The sequence below is a fragment of the Callithrix jacchus genome, chromosome 13, assembly GCF_049354715.1.
Source record: "Callithrix jacchus isolate 240 chromosome 13, calJac240_pri, whole genome shotgun sequence".
Taxonomy (NCBI): domain Eukaryota; kingdom Metazoa; phylum Chordata; class Mammalia; order Primates; family Cebidae; genus Callithrix; species Callithrix jacchus.
In genome coordinates this window covers 105,777,643-105,802,998 of record NC_133514.1, presented here as the reverse complement: position 1 = coordinate 105,802,998, position 25,356 = coordinate 105,777,643, and the positions used below count along the sequence as shown (strand labels likewise).

The window sequence follows — 25,356 nt, the reverse complement described above, 5'->3', positions numbered from 1 at the left end:
CATAGAGATGGAGAAATAAGCAATGAGGCTAAAATACAGAAAGAGACCTGAGAAAGGTCTGAAGAGTTTTTAATTTTCAAATGGAAATAAATTTGGCAGAATTAGTCAGGCAAGCCCTATCAACTTAATGGGAGAAATATTGTGACTGACAAGAACACAGTGACAGAGTCGTATAAGCAACTAGAAAAGTATTTCTCCAGTTCTAGATACCGAATATATAATATCAAAGAGTACCAAAGCCCCTGCCCAGAGATAAGTTAATAAAGAATATATGTACTGTAGTAGGACCCCAGTCAGGAATAATATATTTATTTAGAAGTCAGACTAGTTGCCAAGGGCTGGTTCAAGAGAAATAGGTTCAAGAGAAATTATATTCTTATTCATATCAAAAATCAACATAAATACGAAGTGGTTTCAATACATGTCTAATACTTATTAGGGAACAGGAAGAGCAACAGCTCTAAAAATAAATAACAAGAAGCTCCAAACTATATCCGAACCTTCCCAATACATACTTTGGGCAGAGATGTTAGGAAATAAGCCATAGGTTTGAATTTCACTTCTTCTTTCTCCCAGTAGATCAAAATGTTTTATAAAATAAATACTTCACACTACATAATTTTTCTGAGGCTGGGCCAGGATGAAGTATAACAGTGATTCAGCTACTTGAACAGATCAGGTGCCCAGCAAACAACTATACTGTTAAAGCTCTCACTGAAAAGGTACTGTGTTGTTTGTCTACCACATGTTATTTTCCCAAAAATAAGCAGGGAGCCCAGATAACGATTCAAAACAGATGTGAGATGTGACAGGCCAAGGGCTGCAAATGAGGGATCAGACACAGTCATTCACATGTCCCATTCTGCACAAGTTCATTTATACCCAGAGAGGAAGATCCCTGGGTTTCCAGTCTAAGAGCTCCTTTCTATATGACAGACTCTTCCTGTGGAGAAGAAGAGAGAGGAAAAGACCAAGAGTAATAAAAATGAAAAGCAAGCAAAGGACTAAAAATAACGGACAATAGGCAACTTGGTTTCCAAAATCCAATTTCCTTGATATAATAAACTAATGCTATTAAAAGATTTGAGCTGATGTGCGCGCGCACGCGCGTGCGCACACACACACACACACACACACACACACACACACAAGCAGGCATTTTATTCAGTCCATAAGAGAGTGGCTTCAACAATACTTGTTAACTGTCACATTGACGCAGTCCTGTGAAGAATCAGACTAGAAAAAGAGAAAAAGAGAACAGGGGTACATAAGGGCTAGCCCTTCAATTCTCCAACTCCATATACATCCTACAGAAAGCCCCAGAGCAAATCACCAGATAGACTGGACAGAGGTCAGAAGAGATCTTTAACAAAGAGTAGGGATACATCAATAGATACTGGCTCTTTATTCCCTAGTCAGAAAAACTCCCTAGAGTTCTGAATAGTCCTATAGCCCAACAGTCAGATCAGCCTGTCCCTGGAAAATCCTAAACATCCCAGTCTCTGAATCAAATCTCTCTGGTCTTGCTCTGAATGAATTTCAATATCCCTATTGTCTGTCCTCTCCCTGGGTGTCCCAGATCAGACACATCCTTAGGATGCGGCTGTGCACTAAGTGGGCCCTGGAGAATATGGAGATGAATGAGGTAGTATATACCTAGACAATCACCCAGGTGAGCACACTCCTTTTTATCAGACTTCCTTGTTTTATGACATAAGGAATTATTTTTGCTCTCCCTGATTTTCAAAATTCTCAACACAGAGGAATTCCAGTTACCCTATGCTCTAATAAACACTGACAATACCAAAGTAACTCATGTGTGCCAGTTTAAAGCTGGGTCAGTTAACTTTTACTTTAGAAATGTTACTCTAATTCCCTACAGGCTTAAGGCATTGTTACATGATCCAGGAGGAAAAACAGACAGCAAAAGCAAACATTTCAAGCTGACACAGAAACATGACAACAGAGAGTGATTTGAAAACATATTCATATACTTTCTCTTTTATTGATTCACTTGGCACATAGTAGGTAAGGTGATCTATACTAGTCTATTTATAAACCAGACATGGGCCCACTAGTTGGGCCCACTTGTAGAAAATTACAGCACAATGCTAAAGAATCAAACTAGGGCCTCTGGATTTTGATTACATACTCAAGGATCCTCTCCAAAACCAAAATGACAGTTCTTATTTCACATAGTAAAATTGTTTTTTAAAAGAGGGGGCAAAAAGGTATATGAAATGTCCATTATAAGCAAGCCACTATGCTAGATGCTGGAGGCATAAAGAAAAAGTTCTCTGCACCAAACTGCTTAAAGTAGAATCTCTAAAAATATAGTCCAAGAACAATATATATCAGTTACGTAGATTTCCATCTATTACCACAGCCCTAGATTTTAAACACTGGTAGCCAAGGTCTGAGACCTGCATTTCAGCAACCACAAATAGATATGTAAATTTTGTAGCAATAAATCTAAAATAATAAGTCATTCCCCAAAGCCAGCTTATTTTCTAACATGTATTCCTCACATTCAGGGTTTTAATTCTGTCCTACCTGACTGCTAGTTCAATCTTTTCATGTCACATAAAGCTACCTTAAAAATCTAATGAAAGCAATGGACATCCAGGTTAAAAAAAAAAAAAAAACCATAAATATGCATAGACATCATATTTGGCAGATAACTATAGTAGATTCATTTGACCATACCCACGAGAATAAAGGATGGTGAAATCATTCAGTTACAAGAGCCTGTTCCCATTTCCTTAAATCACATTCCAAATGTGAGGAAGTGATGGTTTGAAATTAATTTCTCCTATAGCCGAATTTAGTCTTATAAAATTATTTCTAATTTAATTGGATTACTGTATTTTTTATCTTTATTATCTCTTCCTTCACATAGTCTGCCTATCTCAAGAGGCCTAACCTACCTAGCAAACTATTTAGACAGATAACATTTACCTTGATAGATTTTTTTTTCCAATTAAAAAAAAAAGCTCATAGAGTATTACAGTGATAGGTCTACTATAATCACTATAATTAAAAATATATCTGGGCTGGGTGCAGTGGCTTATGCCTATAATTCCAGCACTTTGGTAGGCCAAGGTGGGAAGAGTGCTTGAGGAGCCCAGGAGTTCAAGACCAGCCTGAGCAACACAGTGAAACCCCGTCTCCGTTTTAAAAAATGAGTTGGGAGTGGTGGCAGGCACCTGTAGTCCCAGCTAATCAGGAAGTTGAGATGGGAGGACTGCTTGAGCCCAGGAGGTCAAGGCTCCAGTGTGGTATGATCATGCCATCGCACTCCAGAGCCTGGGAGACAGAGCAAGACCTTGTCTTTCAAAAACAAAAAACTATATAAATATGTAATATATATAAATAAATGTTCTTTATATTTTATAACATAAATATGTATAAATTTTTATTTATACATATTTATACATTATATAAAATATATAATTTATTTTATTATATATTAAATATATAAATATGTTTATATATAAACATATATTTATAAATGTATATTTTATGAATATATTTTATATTTGTATATTAATTTGATGTAAATTATGTATTAATACATTGCTATAATATAAATTAATATATTGAATACATAAATACCTTATATAAATTTATGTGTATGATTAGTGTATATTATATAAATACATACGCAAATATACATATAAACATATTATATAAATATATGCAATTATACATGTATTTATACATTATATATTTAAATATATAAATTTATATATAAATATACATATGTAATATATTTATATTATTAATTATACATATATTTATATTATATATTTTTATACTTTTTTTTTATAAAGACAAGGTCTTGTTGCTCCATTCTCCCAGGTTCTGGAGTGCGATGGCATGATCATACCGCACTGGAGGCTTGACCTCCTGGGCTCAAGCAGTCCTCCCAACAACTTCCTGATTCACTGGGACTATAGGTGCCTACTGTAGTACTGTATATAATATAGTAATTTTATTTAACATATAATTTATATTATCTATATATATGATATTTATATAATTATACATGTATTTATATTGTATAATATTTATATATTAACTGTTATAGTTATATTTATTATATGTAATAAATATATATTTTTGATACTGGGTCTCACTGTATCACTCAGGCTGGAGTGTAGTGGCACAATCTTGACTCATTGCAACTCTGCCTCCCAGCCTAGTCTCCCAAGTAGCTGGGAATACAGGCATATGCCATCATGCCCGGCTGACTTTTGTACTTTCTGTAGAGACAGGGTTTTGTCATGTTCCCCAGATTCACTGATTTTCTATTGTTTTTCTGTCTTACGGGGGTTTCATTTTTTTTTTCATTGTTATTGGTTATCACTTCTTTTACTAATATGTATTTTTTCTTTTTTAAAAACAAGAGTTTCACCATGTTGCCCAGGCTGGTCTCAAACTCTTGCACTCGAGTGATCTGACCACCTCAGCCTCCCAAAGTGTTGGGATTACAGGCATGAGCCAATGCATTGGGTCCATCTTTTACTAATTTTGAGATTCTCTTCCTTCTAAACACTGATTGACTGCATCCCACAAATTCTGGTATACTGTGTTTTAACTCTCCATCCATTCATAGTACTTTCTAGTTTCCTTTTTATTTCTTCTTTCACACATAGCTATTTTGGAAGTATGTAGTTTAATGTACATGTATTTGGGGATTATTTCCAGCTATCTTTCTTTTCTTGGTCTCTGGTTTAATCCCATTGTGGTCAGAAAATGTTCTTTGCAGGAATTAATTTTTAAAATATTTTGTTCTCACCTTGTCTTACTGTGCTAAATTTAAAACAAAATAAAATTATACTTGTTTTATAGTATAGAATATGGTCTCTCTTGGTAAATGTATTAGTCAGTTTTCATACTGGTATAAAAAACTGCCTGAGACTGGGTAATTTATTAAAGAAAGGGGTTTAACTGACTAACAGTTCAGCATGGCAGGAGAGGCCTCAGGAAACTCACAATTATGGTGGAAAGAAGGAGAAGTGCTAAGCGAAGAGGGCGTGAAGCCCTTTTAAAACCATGAGGTCTCATGAGGAGTCACTCACTATCATGAGAACAGCATGGGGGAAACTGCCTCCATGATTTAATTACCTCCATCTGGTCTCTCCTTTGACACATGGGGATTATAGGGATTACAATTCAAGATTAAATCTGGGTGGGGACACAAAGCCTAACCATATCAATGTTCCATATGTACTTGAATGTGTATTTTGCTATTGCAGAGTGCATTATTCTTGTAAACTGAGGTCCAGTTCATTAAGAGTGCTAGTCAAATCTTCCATATTTTTAATAATTTTATCTACTCATTCTAACAAAGATTGAGAGAAAGGCATGAAAATGTTTTCCTATAACTGTGAATCTATTTCTGCTTGCAGTTCTATCAGCTTTTGATTCATGTATACTGAAGTTCTATTTAGGTGCATAAACATTTAGGATTGTTGTATCTTTTTGACATGTGGATTGCTTTATGATTATGAAATGACCTTATCACCGATGATACTGTTTGCTCTAAAATCTACTTTGTCAATACAAATATAGCCACTCTATTTCTCTTATAATCATTGTTACCAACATTTATATTTTTTCATCTTTTTACTTTGAACCTATATGGTCTTTATATTTAAAATGGGTTTCTTAGCCAGGCACAGTGGCTAACACCTGTAATCCCAGCACTATGGGAGGCTGAGGTGGGTGGATCACCTGAGATCAGAAGTTCAAAACCAGCCTGGCCAACCTGGTGAAACCTTGTCTCTACTCTAAAATTAGCTGGGCATGGGGGCACCTGTAATCCCAGCTTCTCCCGAGGCTGAGGCAGGAGAATCACTTGAACCTGGGAGGTGGAGGCTGCAGTAAGCCGAGTGCATTGCACTCCAGCCTGGGCAACAAGAGCAAAACTCCGTCTCTAAATAAATAAATAGAATAATAAAATAAAATTGGTTTCTTGTAGGCAGCAATTACCTCTTTTTTAAAATAAATCTGATAATCTGTCTGTTAACTGAAACATTTGATCCTTTTACATTAATGTGACTGCACATAATATAAATTTAGATGTGTCTGAATTGAAATCTACCATATTATTTTTTGTTTTCTACTTATCACATCTGTTCTTTGATTTTTCTCATTTTATGCCTTGTTTTATACTGATTCCATTTTATTCCCTTGGTTGGCATATTAGCAATACATTCCCTCCTGCTTTCTTATTGATGGTTGATTAGGGTTTATTATATACATTTTGAACTCACAGTCTACCTTCAAGTAATATTATACCACTTCATGAACACCATAAGTACAACACTATACTTCCATTTCCATTACCAATATAATATTGTATCTCTTCATGTACAATATAAGAACCTTGAATATACTGCCATTTCCCTTCTCCCAGTCTTTGTGCTAATGCTGCCATTTGTTTTTTCCTTGCATGTTACTGACAGTGGTATGCATGAGTGGCTTATATACTGGTTCACAAGTTGGCTGTTAAATTTTTAGTAGTAAATACTCAAAATTCATCACATCCTAATCATTTTACATTTTACAATTGTCTAACACATACATCTATTGTATATTAATGTTGGAAATACTATGTAATGGTATATTACTATATCTCTTCCCAGCTCCACATTTAGTGACATAATGTTGGTAGCCTGAAAACCACCACTGCGGCTGTATTTACAGCATGGAAATTGGCAAACGGTAGCATCGTGGCAAGGTTGTTAACCATTTTCTGACACTCCAGTGGTTATAACCTCCCACTTGTCCAACCACAATATACTATTGTTACCTCTACTAATAAAACATATAGACTTGAAAGATAATAAATATAAAAGACATTTTAAAAATTATTTCCAATATTCTTCACTACATAGATCCAGATTTCTACCTGGTATCTTTTTCCTTTGACCTCGAGGGCTTGACTCTTCTTGTGGCACAAGTCTGCTGTTGATAGTCTTTCAGCTTTTGTAAATCTGGGGAAGTCTTCCTTTCCCTTTGTTGTTTTTTTTTTAAATACTATCTTTTTGAGAAGGAGTCTCGCTCTGTTGCCCAGGATGGAGTACAGGGGTACAATCTCAGCTCACTGCAACCTCTGCCTCCCAAGTTCAAGCAATTCTCCCTGCCACAGTCTCCTGAGTAGCTGGGACTACAGGTGCCCACCACCGTGCCCGGCTAATTTTTATATTTTTTAGTACAGACAAGGTTTTGCCATGTTGACCAGGCTGGTCTTGAATTCCTGACCTCAGGTGATCTGCCCACTTTAGCTTCCCAAAGTGCTGGGATTACAGGCGTGAGCCACCATGCCCAGCCCAAAAATATTTTCATTGCGTACAGAATTCTAGGTCAAAAGCTTTTTTTCTTTCAGAATGATCTCTTCCACTGACTTCTTAGTGTTCACTATTTCTGTCAAGAAGTCTGTAGCCACCAGGCGCGGTGGCTCACGCCTGTAATCCCAGCACTTTGGGAGGTCAAGGTGGGCGGATCACAAGGTCAAGAGATCAAGACCATCTTGGCCAACATGGTGAAACCCCATCTCTACTAAAAAAAAATACAAAAATTAGCTGGGAGTGGTGGCACGTGCCTGTAGTCCCAGCTACTCGAAGGGCTGAGGCAGGAGAACTGCTTGAACCCAGGAGGCGGAGACTGCAGTGAGCCGAGATTGCGCCACTGCACTACAGCCTGGCGCCTGGTGACAAAGCAAGACTGTCTCAAAGAAAAGGAAAAAAGAAGTCTGTTGCCATTCTTAAATCCTAGCATGTTCTGTATTCTCTCGTGCTTTTTAAAGATTTTTCTTTTTATCATTGGTTTTAAGCAATTTAATTATGCTTCTTAGCATACTTAATGTTTCAAGTTCTGAAGGTTTGTGGAACTTCTTAGATTTATGGTCAGATTTGACATTTTTTCAGTCATTACTTTAAATATTTTTTCTGACTGACAAGGCCTCTCCAGGGACTCCAATTAAACACACTTGAAGTTATCCCACAGTTCATTATGGTTTTTTAATTCTGTATGTTTCATCATTGGTAATCAATTACTATATCTTCAAGTTCACTAATCTTTCCTTCAGTGTTTGATCTATTGTTAATCCCATCCAGCATATTTTTCATCTCTATAAATTAAATTTGCATATGCATGTGTGTGTATTTACCTACATATATACATATGCATTCACATATGTATGTATATATCTTCCATGTCTCTCCTTAATATGCAAATGCTTTCTTTTATCTTCATGAATCTATGGAACATAACTAAAATAGCCACTTAAATGTCCTCATTAACTAAGTCTATCATTTATATCATTTCTGTGTCAGTTTAGTTTCATAGAGCCAGGTATGGTGGCTCACACCTACAATCCTAGAACTTTGGGAGGCCAAGGCAGGAGGAGTGCTTGCATCCAAGAATTTCAGACCAGTCTGGGCAACATAGGGAGACATCCATCTCTACAAAAAAAATACAAAAATTAGCTTGGTTTGGGGGCCTGCACCTGTAGTCCCAGCTACTTTGGAGGCTGAGGTAGCAGGATCGCTTCAGCCCAGGAAGTTGAGGCTGAAGTGAGCCAAAGTCACACCACTGCACTTTAGCCTGGGCAACAAGGCAAGACCCTGTCTCTTTCAATTAAAATACTTAAATAGTTAAAAGCACCCACAACAACTCACAGATTTGACTAAATAAAAATGATAAATTTTCAAAGAGCATTGGAAAATGCTTTTGCAAAATATGGCAGAAATGATGTCTTAGTTAATATACTAATTTTACAAAACAGTACCCTAGTGGAAAAAATGAAAATGTATAAACAGGCAAGTTCATATAAGTACAAGCAGACAAAAAACATATCCCCCAAATTGCCACTGATAATTGTAAAAACTAAAGTACTACCATTTACCACTTCTCTAATTGGCAAAGATTTTAAAAGACTAGTAATACACACCACTGCATAAAGTTTTAGGAAAAAAAACAAACTTCTCATTGCTGATATGAGTGTACATTGATACAACCTTTCTGAGGGGCAATTTGAAAACGGGTATCAAAAGCCTTAATTTTTGTATCTTTCCTACTTCCAGACATTTAATCTAAGAAAAAAACTTAAATTCACAAAGAAGTATGTAAAGAATACCCAATGTAATATTCTTTATAGTGAATTAAAAACCCTCCTCAACATTCAAGAAAAGGAAACTGATTAAAGTAGAATGCATCTATAACGGAATTATAAGGAATCACTTGAAATGATGCTATGGATATGTAACTGCTGACCTGAAAAGATGGTTATAATAGAGTAATAACAGAAAAATGTCTGTTTTAGATTACAGGTATGGCATAATTCTGACACTGTAAATAAATATAATTTACATGTATGCATTCATTCACATATCAAGGGAAGTGTTTCACAAATTTAAAGTTTAAGAAGAGAACAAGTTTAAAAATATGCCCACAAATTATTTTAAATTCTTTCCTTCAAAAGAGAGAACCTAATTCCACTTCCTTTGTGTATGTACTGAACTTAGTGACTGGCTTCTAACAAACAAAATGTAGTAGAGGTGACAGCAGCAGCTTGTGAATTCTAAAACTAGGTCATAAAAGCATATAGCTTCCTCCTTCCTCTCTCTCTCTAGGATCACTCCCTCTGGGGAAGCCAGCTGCCCTGTCGTGAGGATACTCATACAACCCTTTGAAAAGGCCACCGAGGTGAGGAACTGAAACTTCCTGCCAACAGCCAGCAAGAAACTAAAGCCTCTTAACAACAGCCATGTGAGCAGGACATATTAGAAACATCCTCCAGCCAGTCAAGTCCAGAGAACTCCAGCCCCTGGGGCCAGAATGCAAACTTCAAGATAGACCCTGATCCAGAACAACACAGCTAAGCCACTCCTGCATTCCTGACTCAGAGATGAATGTCTGGTGTTTTAAATCACTAAGCTACGCCATTCCTGAATTCCTAACTCAGAGATAAACGTTTGGTGTTTTAAACTACTAAGTTTTGGGGCAAAAACTCATACAACTTTACTATGTTGGTTTTACATAATTCTATTTACTGAACTTAGTAAAACGTTAATAACCTATACTTTCCTAAAAGAACCTACAAAATTATTTATAGGACTTTGTATAAATTAGTAGGAATCTACTATAGCTAGAAATGGTCAAAAACAAGAATAAGGACAACACATTAAGTAATCACAGGAATTTCCAAAATGTAAGAGCGTGAAAGTATTCAAGATAAATACTGCACTAAAATCTAGGAAAAGTATGATCACTATACAAAGCTACTAGAAGAATTTACCATGTCCCTGGAGCTGAAAATGGTGAGGAATGAGTGAAAACACTCAACTCTCACCTCACCCTCTTTACCTTTAGAGCTCAGACTGATAAAACTCTAAAGCATGTTTCTTATTGCATATGAATCCTTACATCCTTCTTCACTACCACCCATGACAGAAAGAATGAATTAAATTACTTGCCTAGGGTCATTTCAAGAGCTAGCAGAAGGATTGAAACAACTCCATAAGAGGTCTAGGGGAGCACTAAACTGCATCTGGGAATTCTGTCTCAGAGCTCAGAGGCTAAAAGAAGCAGCTCAGTGAGGAGCACTGGCAGGAGCTTTGAAACAGATTTAAGACTAGCTGCTTTTTAGCTAATGGAAATGACAACCAGCTGCTAGATTTGGGAGGGTTAATTTATGCATCAGATCAAAATATATAAAGTCAACTGCCCAGTAAATCTCGCTTCCTACTGACAGCTATTCAATTTGATTAGGTTTATTTGTTTCTCCCAAATTACCATAGACACTTATCCTGGACAAATGTCATGCCCTGAAGCTTTTGCTACTCTCTAAATTATTGAATATGCCTATAGCTTATAATTTTCTTTATAATGTTAACTAGTACCTGAAAAATAGAACCCCCTTTTATCTCTAAAGATTCTGTAAACACCAGGCTAAAGTAACTAAAAAGGAAAAAAATATCCACCAAAGAAAATTCTCACATAAACTATATTCAAATTAGCCATAAGCTTTTAAAATAATACAAAATCAAAATTACAAAGATGACCACTGATTGTATATTTGTGTGATAGGCAGCAGGAAATAATAAATGAAAATGCCTAAAGAGAAAGGCTGAATGCAGACAAGTTAGAACAGAAGGCTTCAAACCTGAGCATGTGCCAAAACCACCTAGAAGTCTTGCTAAAACAGAGACTGCAGGGTTCTGCCACTCAGCGTTTCTCATTCAATAGCTCTGGGTAGGGGCCTAAGATTTTGCAGATGTTTCAGGTCTGGGGAACCACAACTTTAGTCCCACCAAGTGACAGTACTAGGTTACTAACATAACTAACCAACTTGACCTGGTGGATCATCAGGATTTGGTTAATCATAACCTAGACCAAGGAAGTAAGCAAATCAGGTCAGAGAGATAAGTGAGGCAAACGTGGGTCCTCACATTCCATTCTCCTTTCTCCTTCCTTCCCCCCTTTCCACCCCCCTCTCTGTTCCTCAAAAGGAACTAGTTCTCAGGCGTCTTTAAAGTTCCGTCCATTACATGATTCCCTGGACAGATCACAATTACTCTTCAGTAGTCCTGAATGCCTGATGGTCACATCTCTTCTTGGGATGCGTGTGTTTGGGATGTGTGAGAACTGTCTTCTTCAAACGTGGGTTTCATTACAATTTTGAGTTCATACAGGCCATAGCCCTTCCTCCCTTCTATGAGCTTCTTCAGCTCAGTTCCAGGAGCAATATACGGTGAGTTGGGACGCCTTCCGCTATTAACTTCTTATCTGGCAAAACATATTTGAAATTTTCCAAATCAACCTTCACTTGTCAATTCAATGTCTTCACCATCTGTTACTTCTCACATTTCCTGTGCATAACTTCACACAATACCTTAAGAGTCCTTTCAGCATTCTCAAGTTTTCTTTCTTATTTGATAAGCAGTATTTTCAGTGGTTGGAATAATCACTGAAACACTTTCACACTAACTTCTTGTTGTTGTCATTTCCATTATAGGAGATGGTAGATCTGTTCAGTTCCATAGGGTTAGCTTCCACCACATTCAATATTCTGAAGTTACCTACAACTTCTATATTCCACCTAGAAACCATCACTTTTGTAGATTTCAGGATTTTCATCACCTGCCTTCCCAGCTGAATTTATTTTGGGGGTACTTTTCCACAAAAAAAAGTCACAAGCACAAAAGTTAAAGTGTACAATGTCATCAGCGAGGAGACACAACTGAATTTCACTGAAACAATAAAGCTGGGCAGCAGGACTCACTCAGGGTGGGCTTAACTCAAATTTCAGCCTCAGAAAAATTACCAATTAGTCTGTCACATGGATTCAAAGGCTTTGGGAATGACTCAGTCTTAAATCTTGGAAGGTCTACGGTCCAAGACATAAATAGTATACCCCTATCTACTCTTCACTGCTCTAAAGGAACCATCATACCTAGCTACCTCCTTTGGATAAGAACCGTGACTGTGTCAGAGGTGATGCACACTGCTATGGGTGTGGAAATCAGGATGATGAAACCAGACAGTTCCACAGCTCCAGTGAGTCAAGTTTTCACAGTAACATGCTTTTATTAGGAGTGCTGTGGTGTTTCTTCTGAGCACATACACACTCCTAAGTAAATGCTAAAATAAAAATTCAAAAGCCAAGCATGAATGATTTTGGGATAATCTACACCACTGCTCCCCTCTCTTAAAACAGTGAAAACATGGACTACATTTTCATTTTCGTTGCTGCAAACAGACTTCAAACAAGATGACTTCAGAAGATGACTAAAATCCAAGTCCCTACAATCACATAAGTTCCAGTATGATTCAAAATTCCTTTCCAGTGGCTCTTGTTAGGAGGTTGGGTTATAGAGTTTACTTTCTACTGTGTAATACACACAGCTATTGTTTAAATTAGTCTTTTATAAATAAAAATTCTAGGAGCAAAACAATTTCCTAAAAACTTTACGTTCCATTCCTCTCTAAATAATCAACTCACTATTCTTTTCCCTACAAAGACTAGATTCAAAAGTTTGAAAAATGACCCTAAGAAGATATTTTATACAGACATGACATCAAAAAAAGACTTTAAACCCGCTCCAAATAGATGGCTATTCTCAACTTATTAGGAATCTCTTAAAAAAAATTGTAAAACCTCCTATAATTAGCCCGTTACTAAGATTTACCTTTTGGAAATTTTAGAAGCTTTATTTTCAAACTTCACAGAACCACACGCAAAATCCATAGAGTTCTCACTTAAATGTTTTCCAATTATTATAAATACGGCCCCGTTATCAAAAGTTTAAAAGAAAAGGTAGTTAAAAAAAAAGAGACCCAACAACAACATAACCATAATCCTATGTTCATAGTACTATAAACAGTTTGGTTTCTTTTCATCCATTTAAAAAATCTGCATACCTTTTTTACATAGTTGTAATCACAACATATACACAACTTTCCATCCTGCTTTAACCCCTTCATACACACCTTTGTATGATACACACCTTTCCAAGTTGTCAGTCATTTTATATCTTAAAATACTGCAAAATACTCTGTAAGTTATCATTTGTTTACCGGTTTCTTCATTGTTAAAGATTCATTCTATAAACTGCTAGGTCAAATAACAGAATTTTCTTTCTGACTCCAGATCCCTCTTTAATGTTACCAGTTCTTTCTAGCCAGCAGCACTAACCCAGCTATAAATCAAAATGAGCAAATATAAGCATGTTTCCACTATTTTTCCCAGCAGGAATGAGCAACTGTTCTGGACATCCTCAAACCCCGCAAAACACCAATAGGTTTTTCCAATCCTTGCCTCTGTCTTCACATCACCTTTTTCTCTGTATCTCTGTGTCCTCATTTCTCCTAAGAAATAGTAATTAGATTTAGGGTCCATTATAACATAGTATGATCTCATCTTAACTAATTATATCTTAAATAAAGACCCTAAGGTCACATTCTGAGGTTTTAGCTGGACAGAAATTGGACACAATAATCGCCTACACTACTGATGACCTCAGATCAAAATAACTCTAATTTTCTTTGGTTTTACAATGCTTTTATTTCTAATTCAATAATTATTATTTACAGTACTACCTTTGTTCAGCATTGCTTTCACATATTTTCAATACAACACAATGAGAGTACAGCAGTCCCCCTTATCCATGGTTTTGCTTTCTGTGATTTCAGTAACCCACAGTCAACCTCAGTCAGAATATATGTGAGTATGGTACAGTAAGATATTTTGAGAGAGAAAGAAACCACATTCATGTAACTTTTTATAAATTATTCTATTTTATTCTTAGTTATTGTTAATCTCTTACTGTGCCTAATTTATAAATTAAACTTTATCACAGGTATGTATGCATAGGAAAAAAACCCTATACATAGTATATACAGGGTTCAGTACTATCCCCAGTTTCAGGCATCCACTGGGATTCTTGGAACAAATTCTCCCAAGATAAAAGAGAAACACTATATTAAGGTTACCATAAAAAAAAAAAACTTACTTAATCACTAAGTCTTACCTGAGATCAAGCAATTCTTACCAGCAAAGCTCCAAACAGATTGCTAGGCAAATATGGCATTTTGACTTTTAAATATTAAAGGCAAATGCCCCAGAAGACCCAAGTATCATGCCTCTGAGCACCATCTCTAGAAACTCAAACTACTACAGATAAACGAAGCACACAGTGATTTTTGTCTTAGTAAAGCAATTTCTTGGCTAAAGTCCAATCATCAGTGTATGAGTTGATTGTGCCAGCATTACCACTTCAGGTCTAAGTTAAACAAGTCTTGCTGTTTATTTAACTATTTTCAAGAGAAGCTCTCTTAGCACTCGGAAAAGACTTAAAAACCACCAAGACTGACCCTGCAGACTATCACAATCTTACATATTCAACAATTTTATAAACTTTTGCTACCTATTCACAACACCAAATAGAGCCAGTAACCACGAATTAAATAAACCAACTGGAAAGTGAACTAAAATGTTAACATGTACAAAAGATCTGCACATTCACTGTAAAACATTGAACAGAACATAATTATTCAGCAAACATTCATTTAACCAGCATCTAGGGTAAAAAAATATTAAAACAGATTGTGCCCCAACATTCAATGAGTTGTAAGACATACTGAGAAACTCCAATGACTTTTTTTTTCTTTGAGAAAGTCTTGCTCTGTCACCAGGCTAGAGTGCCGTAGCGTGATCTCAGCTCACTGCAACCTTCACCTCCTGGGTTCAAGCGATTCTCCTGCCTCAGCCTCCTGAATAGCTAGGACTACAGGTGCCCACCAACACGCCCGGCTAATTTTTGTTATTTTTAGTAGAGACTGGGTTCCACTATGTTGGCCAGGATGGTCTCGGTATCTCTTGACCTTGTGATCCTCCCGCTTCAGCCTCCCAAAGTGCTGGGATTACAGGTGTCCACCCTGCCTGGCCTGCCAATGAAATGTTAATCACTTAAATGTATTCAAGGTCATCACTATAAATCTTTCATTTCACTCCGTTGGATTAGCAACTCTTTATACATGTAAGTAGAAAAGTCATTGGCAATCTCCCCCTCTCCTCATACTCATCAGCAAATCTTCTCAGCTCCATCCCCCAAATATATACTGAATCCAACAGCATCATCTCTTGCCTACAGAAAAACCACCTCCCAATTCATTCCCTTGTTTCCAGTCTCTCAGTCACCGTGTAAGCCACTCACTTCCCCTGTTGTGAACTGAATTGTCTCCCAAAAAGGTATGTTCAAGTCCTAACCCTTGGTACCTGTGAATAGGACTTTATATGGAAACAGGGTCTTTGCAGATACAATCAAAGATGTGGGCATACTGGATTAGGGTGGGTCCTTAGAAAATTCAAACACAAACACACAGAGGGAAAAAGGCCATGTGATGACAGAGGAAGAGATTAGAGTGATGCAGTTACAAACCAAGAACACCAGGAACTGTCAGAACAGCCAGAAGCAAGAAAGGACAAGAAAGAACCCTTCCCTAAAGCCTTCAGAGGGAGCACTTCTAGCCTCTGGAGGTGTAATAAATTTTCTGTTGTTTGAAGTCACTCAGTTTGTGGTAATTTGTTATGCAGCCCTAGAAAACAGGTGTCAGCGAGGCTGCACTCCTTCCGGAAGATCTGGGACTGTTGGCATTTGACTTGTAGCCACATTATTCCAATCTCTGTCTCTGTAACTCCTCCTCTGAGTGTGTCTAAATCTCCTCTGCTTTCCAAGAATACTTGTGACTGGATTTAGAGCCCACGTGAACAATCCAGGATAACCTCCCGATCTAAAGATCCTTAGTTTAATCACATCAGCAAAGAGCCTTTTTCCAAATAAGGCAATACTCACAGGTTCTGGGGATTAGGACACAGATATATCTTTGGGAGCCAATATCAGTTTACCATATCAGGCACAGTCCCAGAAAACTCATGAATGTGTCTGGCAAGTAAATAAACCTTTATAAAGAAGGGAAGTAGAAAAAAGGAAAGAGGATTGGAAAAGGTGAGAGAGGAAGGAACTCTTATGTTGTGAACTACTTCTCCAGGTGCACAATCACCTCTACCAGAGGAGATGCTTCAAGGAGTAATTCAAATGACTTTCTCAAAAGTCCTTCCAATCCCCTCTTCCCAAAGGCAGGAGCACTCCCTTGTCCCATGCCATTATACTCATATGTTATCCTGATCTTCTACCCTTTCCCCTTCTCTGCCCCATTTCTGACGACTATGAAATCCCTCAGGGCACCAAGCCATATCATCTTACTCATCTTTTAAGCTTCGGTATTTAGCACAATATCGGGCAAGGAATGGAAAGCGTAAATAAAGTTAGTATTTATTTAGTCATTGTTTCATATAAATTATCCTATTTACTTAGAGAAATAAATTTGTCAAAAACTGCCAGTAAATTGTTGGAGATTTCTGCCAACCTCACCATTACAGTTTAAAAACTCTAATTGGTTTTCTTAAATTGTGTGGGTTGAGTTCCCATCAATATCACACACCTTCACAAGATAAGTCTATAAAGTCAGCACATTAGCTCTCTTTTCTAAGAAAGAGAGAGGCCAAGGTCATGCTTTCACCAGGATCTAGCCCAATGACCTGAGAACAGCCTCTGTAAACCAAACACACTATCCATACCACCAGGCCCTAGGGTTTAGTGCTTCTGAATGAATGACTACCACTATATTTGTGCTGATTCTGTCCAATCTTTCACCTATAAAAAAGCACACAACTTCTGAGTCCATAGTCAAGCATACAAGGAAAATTCAACCAAAACTAAAATTGCGATTGTGTTCATGCCTCAAGTATTGATTTTTAGTTTCTCTCATCGATTTGGGAAGGAAGAAAAGTCTTAAACTTAATATGTAGAACAGATTTCCCATCGTTTTAAATAAAGGCTAATTAAAAATACATTCACAATTACTCTAAATATTAACATTTAAGCTTAGGCATGACTGGATTAGAAGTCAGGAAACCTGAATTCTAGACCTGGCTTTGCCACCAACTACCTCTATGACTTAGTTGGTGGCAAAGATAGGTCTCTGTACTTCTTTAGACTTCTACTCTCTGAAATGAAAATTTAAAACAGGAAAATCAGATTAGATCACTGGTTTTCAAATTCTCATTATTTTAAGTCCCCTTTTTCCCCTAACCCAACTCCTAATAAAGCAATTCAGTTTTATCTATTAAACAGGAACCATCTGCATAATATTCTTTGAAGAAAGGGCTTTCAGGGAGGAATGGGTGGGGTGACGATTACCTGATTAAGGGTCCTTCTTGATATAAAATTCTAATTTTCTGTGATTTACATATTACACATTCCTCAGAATTTTTAATTCTCCATCTATATTTAGCATGGCTCCTTAGTGTTCCTTACTTTTGTAAATAACGGTGATGATTTCTTTAGTGTTACTATATCTTCTCCTGGTGCTATTTTCTTTGTAAGTCAGAGGGATGCACCAGCTGTGTCTTTTTAAAGTATTAATCATTGCTCTACGGAATCTGCTAAAATCAAGTATATTTTTAGAGATCCGAGGAATGTTTCTTCCTACAAACTCAACTATGGCATTATAATTAAAGATAAATAGTGAGGAGTCAAAGTTCGTGGAAAGAGGGAAAATATGGCCAGGCATGGAAGCTCACGCCTGTAATCCCAGCACTTTGGCTGAGGTAGGCAGATGGCTTTGAGCTCAAGTTCGAGACCAGCCTGGGCAGCATGGTGAAACCCTGTCTCTACAAAAAAATCACACAAAAATTTGCCAGGCATTGGTGGCATGTGCCTTTAGTCCCAGCTATGTGGGGGGCGGAAGCTGGAAAATCACTTGAACCCAGGAAGCGGAGGTTGCAGTGAGCCGAGATCCCGCCATTGCAATCCAACCTGGGTGACAGAGCGAGACCCTGTCTCAAAACAAAAAAAGGGCAGCAGAAATGTGAACTTTTCTGTTACCTTTCCTTTTTTTTTTTTTTTTTTTTTTTTTTTTTTGAGACAGAGTCTTGCTCTGTCACCCAGGCTGGAGTGCAGTGGTACAATCTTGGTTCAGTGCAGCCTCAGCCTCCTGGATTCAAGCAATTCTTCTGCCTTACCTTCCCTAGTAGCTGGGATGCAGGCATATGTCAGCACGCCAAACTAATTTTTATATTTTTAGTAGAGATGGGGTTTCACCATGCTGGCCAGGCTTGTCTCAAACTCCTGACCTCAGGTAAGCCGCCCACCTTAGCCTCCCAACGTGCTGGGATTACAGGCACGAGCCACTGTGCCTGGCCTCTGTTATCTTTTTGATACTTACATTGCATATATCTGCAGAAAAACTCTACTTCGGATAGAATGAGATATTCACAGCAGAATTATTTTTGAGGTTTTTTCAAATTAATGATTTAGAGCCCTAAAATAATAATTGCAGGTTCTGAATTAATTTCCATTGTGATATCACTGAAGCCTTGTCTTCCCCAGAGGTAATCTTCCTCAGGGAAAAAGAGAGTGGAAAGAATAGAACATTCAGCTATTTTTTGTTTGAAGCAACAGTTCTGTTTAAAAATGAAATGACAGTGGTTTCTAACCTTCAAATGAACATATATTTTTAAAAGTTCACATTTAGAAACATTTAATATTCTGGTACTCATTATTAAATTTAGATTTCAACTCATATTAAACTGAGTTTTATATGATCTACAGGAGCATCTCATACCTGGCAGTAGGCAGGCAACAAGACAGTTTCCAGCCCTCAAAACACTTAAAGTCTAGTAAAATAATTAACCAAGCAATTGCAGTATAATTTTATAGAAACTTTAAAACGATACAGTGTACTAGGGAATCACATGAGATATGGATTCCAAACAAAAGTGATTATTTTAGACAAGTACTTAGTATAAGAGAACTATTTAAAAGTATCTATTTTCATATAGTATAATAAATTTTATCACTATATGTAATCATGTAAAGTACAGATTAATTACATCATACTGTCAACTCCCCAAATTTCTATCTCCAGTCCAGTATTCTTCACTTGAATCCAATTTCCTATGGTCAACTGTCTATTACTCTATAGCGCTACTTTAATGGCTCCTCCTATTTTTCTAAGATTAACTTATCTTTGGAAAAGGCAATTCCATTCATTGAGTGTCGTGGATCAAAACCCAAAGCCTCTTCCCTAACTGGTCTCTCTCACACACCCCAGACCCAATCCAAGCTCCACCTCTGCCCCATCTTTAAAATACAGTCATGTACTGCATAACAACTTTTTGGTCAAGACAGACCACACACACACTTAGAATGATGGTCCCACAAGAATATAATGGAGGTGAAAAATTTCTATTGCCTAATGCAATTATTTTTTAAATAAATTTAGTGTAGCCTAAGTGTCCAGTGTTTATAAAGTCTACAATAGGGTACAGTAACATCCTAGGCCTTCATATTCTTCACTCACTCATTGACCCACCCAAAGCAATTCCCAGGCCTGCAAGCTCCATTCACAGTAAGCACCCTAGAGAGGTATACCATTTTTTGTCTTTCATATTGTATTTTACTCTAATTTTTTCTATGTTTACTAGTTTAGACACACATATCCTTCCCATTGTATTACAGCTGCCTACAATATTTAGTCCAGTCACACACTGCACAGGTTTATAGCCTAGGAGCAAAAGGCTACACCATATAGCCTAGATAGGTGTGGAGTAAGCTATATCATACAGGTTTGTGTAATACACTTCATGGTGCTCACACAAGAACAGAACTGCTTAATGGCACATTTCTCAGAACGTGTCCCTGTTGTTAAACAACCCATGTATGTACAAATGTCTCAATCCTATTTCAGGTTATAAGCTATGTGAATACAAGAATTATATCTTCTTCTTTACGCTTTTCCCCCAGAAATACATACGACTGAATTTTACTTAATTGAAATTTACTTAAAATTTTAGAATAGTCCCTTAATTTTACGTCCATGAGACTGATCATTATTGAGAATTCTGCCTTTACCATCACTCTCCCTAATATTTTGCCAATAAGTATGTAATAAAGAAGACGTGAGAGTTTCTTTGTCATATAACAAAGAAGAAGATTATCTTCTGGTCACAAACTGCAATAATCCCTAAAGATTATTAACTTGAAAAAACACCCAATTAATATTTTCATCTTAGACCAAACCAGATTTCAATATGAAAGACAATAAGGGAAACTTTATTCATAAAAAAAATTTTTAACTAAAAGCTGAAAACTTTTGAATAAATAACATACTGGTTTAAACTAATTCCTGATGAATTAAGCATCTCCCTCAAAGTCCTTATTTCTTGGAATTTCCTTAAATAGTTCTGATTCTCTTTATCTTACTTCCTATAGACAATCCTGAGCTCATCTTATCCCAAATTTAAAGGGAAAACAAAACTGTATTTAAGAGCTTTAGAGTTGAAGAATATAATCTCATACTATTGGAGACAACGTGCCACATAGATAAACAGAAAAGTCTGTCTTTCAAAACAGATGTCAAGCTAATCCTTGAAGATCTAATTTCAATACTGCAAACAATATTTAGATAACCCAACTACAGAAAGTAGTGTACATACAATATACCACAAAATTCTGTCTTTTTTATTTTCCTATAAATGGTTTGTCTTGGAAGTACAGTTTTATCTATCTCAAAAGAAATTAGCCTTTTCAAACATCTTAGGACCACAAAGAACAGCAAAAAAGAATCAACTAACCAAATAAGCCATCCTAAAAGTATACGTGTTCATCAGTTCCACTGCGATAACCATTTTTATGCCTTATGCCTTTGAAGAAAAATCAGGAAAGCAGGAGAAAAGAACAAGCATAAATAATACTAAAAAAAAAAACAACAACAGAGAATGTTTCCTTTCCTTCCAACTATACCAGTAAATCCTTTTTGGAATAACCATAAGAAATAAATCAAGAAGAAAATGGCAGAAAGAAGTCAAGTAATAGAAATTACTGGTTTTTCTGACAGACTTACTTAAATCTTATCACCAATTCTCCCTTCTTCTGAATGTTTATACATACATCACAGGTAGAGGATTTTCTTGTGTTCCAAATAAAGACATCACTTCTCAGGGTAAGGATATGATATAAAATTCTTAAGTTTTTGTTTTGTTTCACTTTCCGTATAAATAGATGAACAGAAGTCCAGGAGCGCATTTTGTTCGCAATTTAGAATACAACAAAAGAAAGAGAACAACCATTACTTTTATTAAAGGAGAGGTTTTTAAGTCATTTAAAATTATATGCAGAAGAGAATGAATTAGATAAAATTATTTTGAACTATTTTAGTCTATGATTTCAAACATTAAAAAAAAAGCAACAATGGCAATCCATATGCATGGGGTAAAAAAGAATCTTGACCTCTGCCTCACACCATACCTAGACTTAACATAGGAGAATATCTTCATGACCTTAACACAGGCAAGATTTCTTAAGTAGGACACACACACAAAAAAAACAATCATTTTTTAAAGACAAACGCAGAATACGTTAAAACCAAAAATGTCTGCCATCAAAAGATACTACTAAGAGAGTGGAAAAAGGTCAAGCATGGTGGCTTATACCTATAATCCCAACACTTTGGGAGTCTGAGGGAGGAGGATCACTTAGGCCGAGTGTGGGATCAGCCTGAGAAACATGGCGAGACCCTTGGTCTCTACAAAAAAAATTAAAAATTTAGCCAGATGTGGTGGCGCATGCTTGTAGTCCTAGTTAATCAGGAGGCTGAGGTGGGAGGATCTCTTGAGCCCAGGAGTTCAGGGTTACAGTGACCTCTATGATTACACCACTGTACTCCAGCCTGGGCCACATCCCTTTCTTAAAAAAAGAGAGGGATAGGGAGTTGTGGGGAGGCAAGCCACAGAATAGAAAAAAATATATATCTGTAACATGTTTAACTAGCAAAAAGTTCATATCCAGAATACATAAAAAGAGCCTCTACCAATTACTCTTTCTTTTCTTTTCTTGAGATGGGGTCTTACTCTGTTGCCTAGGCTGAAGTGCAGCAGCATGATCATAGCTCACTGAAACCTTTAACTCCTAGGTTCAAGTGATCCTCCCGTCTCAGCCTCCCAGCCCAGCACCAGGTCCAAATTACTTTTTTAAAAAGGTCTACCCAATAGAAAATGAAAAAAACTAGACACCTTCCCCCTACACATACCCCACCCCCGGCCCCCCACACCATTTGACTCTGTTTCCCCACCCAAATCTCATAATGAATAATCTTTATGTGTCATGGGAGGGACTTGATGGGAAGTGAATGGACCACACGGGGACAGTCGCCCCCAAGCTTTTCTCCTGACAGTGAATGAGTTCTCATGAGATCTGATGGTTTTATAAGGGGCTCTTCCCCCTTCACTTCTCTCTTTCCTGCCTCCTAGTGAAGAAGGCACTTGCCTTCCTTCACCTGTCACCATAATTGTAAGTTTCCTGAGGTCTTCCCAGCCATTCGGAACTGTGAGTCAATTACACATCTTTATATATTTCCCAGTCTCAGGCAGTTCTTTACAGCTATGTGAAAATGGACTAATACACACACCCCACCTCCCATATCTACAGAAGCAATACAAATCTTAGTTTCAGGGAAATGCAAATTAAAATCACAATGAGCTCAAACTATACACCAACCACAATGGTTGAGCTTAAGACCAACAATAGCAAGCACTGACAAAAATGTGGAGCAATAAGAACTCTCACATATTGCTGTGGAAATATAAACTGGTACAATCTCTTTAGAAGTGTTTGCAGAATCTACTAAAGTTAAAACATAAATACCCTAGAACTCATCCATTCCATTCCTAGAGATTTACTGAACCAAAAAAAACACATGTAAATTGTACTAAATATGCACAAGAATGTTCATGGTGGCATTATTTGTAATTAGGTAGGAAAACGAAAACCTGGAAACACCACAGTTGTCCATAAACAGCAGTAGTATTAACTGTGGTATAATCATACAATGTAAAACTACATAGCAATGACCTCCTACATGCAAAACTATGGCTGACTCTCACAGACAACCTTAAGCAAGCTAAAGTCAAGAGTACATATGATAAGCTTCTATTTATATAAAGCTCAAAATGGGCAGAACTAAGCTAGAGTGTAAGAAGTTAGGACGGCGGCTATTTTGGAGAGGGTGGGTAGTAACTAGGAGGGGAAAGGGAGACTTGGAATGCTGACAATATTCTATTTTGAGCTCAGCAGTAGCCACTTGGTGATGAGGATTTGTATGCCTTTCTGAAAGTATGTTATATTCTAATAAAAGATTCTATTTTTCTTTAAAAGCTATGTGATTTAGAAAACTAATTATAAAAAGAAAAATGTTTAAATTAAAATTTCTATCATAATATTCAGAGAGCATAGTCTTCCAGAACAAAACATTTGAGATTATTTCTAAATCTGATTGTATATTTAAGAGAGACTTTAAAGGCATAAAATAAATAAAAACATAAAATGATTAAAGCATTAGGCAGTATGCATTCTCCACTCTCCACCCTACTCTCCAAGTTTATCTTCTACCACTCATCACCTTTATTCAGCCCTCACTGAGCTTCTCCCCAGTCCCGACATACTGCTCCTTACCAACTGGCCCTGCCTTCACTCCTGCTACTCCCCTGCCTGAAACAACTTTTCTGTATTCCAATCTAATTTTTTATTTGGAGTTGGCAGGACTGGACTTCTCCCCTACAAAAGGCATAATTAGTATGTTTCTACCTTGTTGATATTCCTTAAAACAACTTTACAAGTTGTCATTTGCCCAAGTAAGTTCCACACTTCAACAGAGGGCACTAACTAATCCATTTATACATTCTCAGTGCTTTTACACAGTAGAAAAATGGATGAAAACATATACATAGGCATTTTAAAATAGTTACAGAAGAGATTAAATTATTTTCAGTTTAACCAAAATTTATTAAGTGCTTGTTTTAACCATGATACTTAGTCCGAATTAGGAGATCAGAAATAAAGTTCTTTGATCCAGCTGCATTTGGAAGTCCATGACCTGCTATCTCTCTATCCTACTTTGGTTAGCACTATGATGTTCTGGAGCCATAAATACTGTAACTGTGATGCTTAGAAAGTTTCAATCATCAAAATTATTCTGCCTGGGGGGAGGGGGCATGCTTAATCCCCACAAACTCAGGCTCCACTTTGCTCTTTCCCTTCCATGGAATTTAATCTGCCCTCTTCCCCAAATGTACCCCTCCAAAGAGACTTGGGAATCTTATCACTTCCTTCCTGGGTTGCTCTACTGTTCTACTGCTGTTCAGGCTCAGCTCTGCAGTTCCTGCACACTTCATGCTTCTCCCTTTCTTTGGGCACACTCTGTCCTTGCCCTTACTCACTGATAAGCCAATCTTTATTCTTTTCTCTGGTCCTCTCTTCCATCAACAACTGAAAGACGGGGAAGCTCATAACTCCCTCTGCTCATTCTTCTAACCCTTCTTTGCCTCTGGGTGCTCACATGCACACATTCTGGCCAACAAAGTAGCAAGGGGAGTGAGGGAAAAAAAAGGCAACAAGGAAAAAAAGGTTTAAAAAAAGAGAGAAAAAATAAAAATATTAATGGCACTAGACATAAGTCAAAACAACACAAAGCCAATGTGTTCCTAGAGACTAGGTGTGATGCTCTGTGTATGCAAATGTGAATAACATAAAAGTTAAATATGAAATATGAAAAAAACAAGATATAGTTGAGAAAATGTGTTAAAATGCTGAAGAGAGAGAAGGCAAACACCTATGACTTGATAAACAAGATGAGAAACCACGGACACAAAAACAAATAGAGGCCGGGCACAGTGGCTCACACCTGTAATCCTAGCACTTTGGGAGGCTGAAACGGGCGGATTAC

The 25,356-nt window shown here is 37.0% G+C and overlaps 1 protein-coding gene across 1 annotated transcript in view; it reads right to left on the bottom strand.

Moving 5' to 3' along the window:
* The window catches only part of PHLPP1 (PH domain and leucine rich repeat protein phosphatase 1), a 248,393-nt gene that overhangs the window by 131,112 nt on the left and 91,925 nt on the right, over positions 1–25,356 (bottom strand). The window lies entirely within an intron of this gene.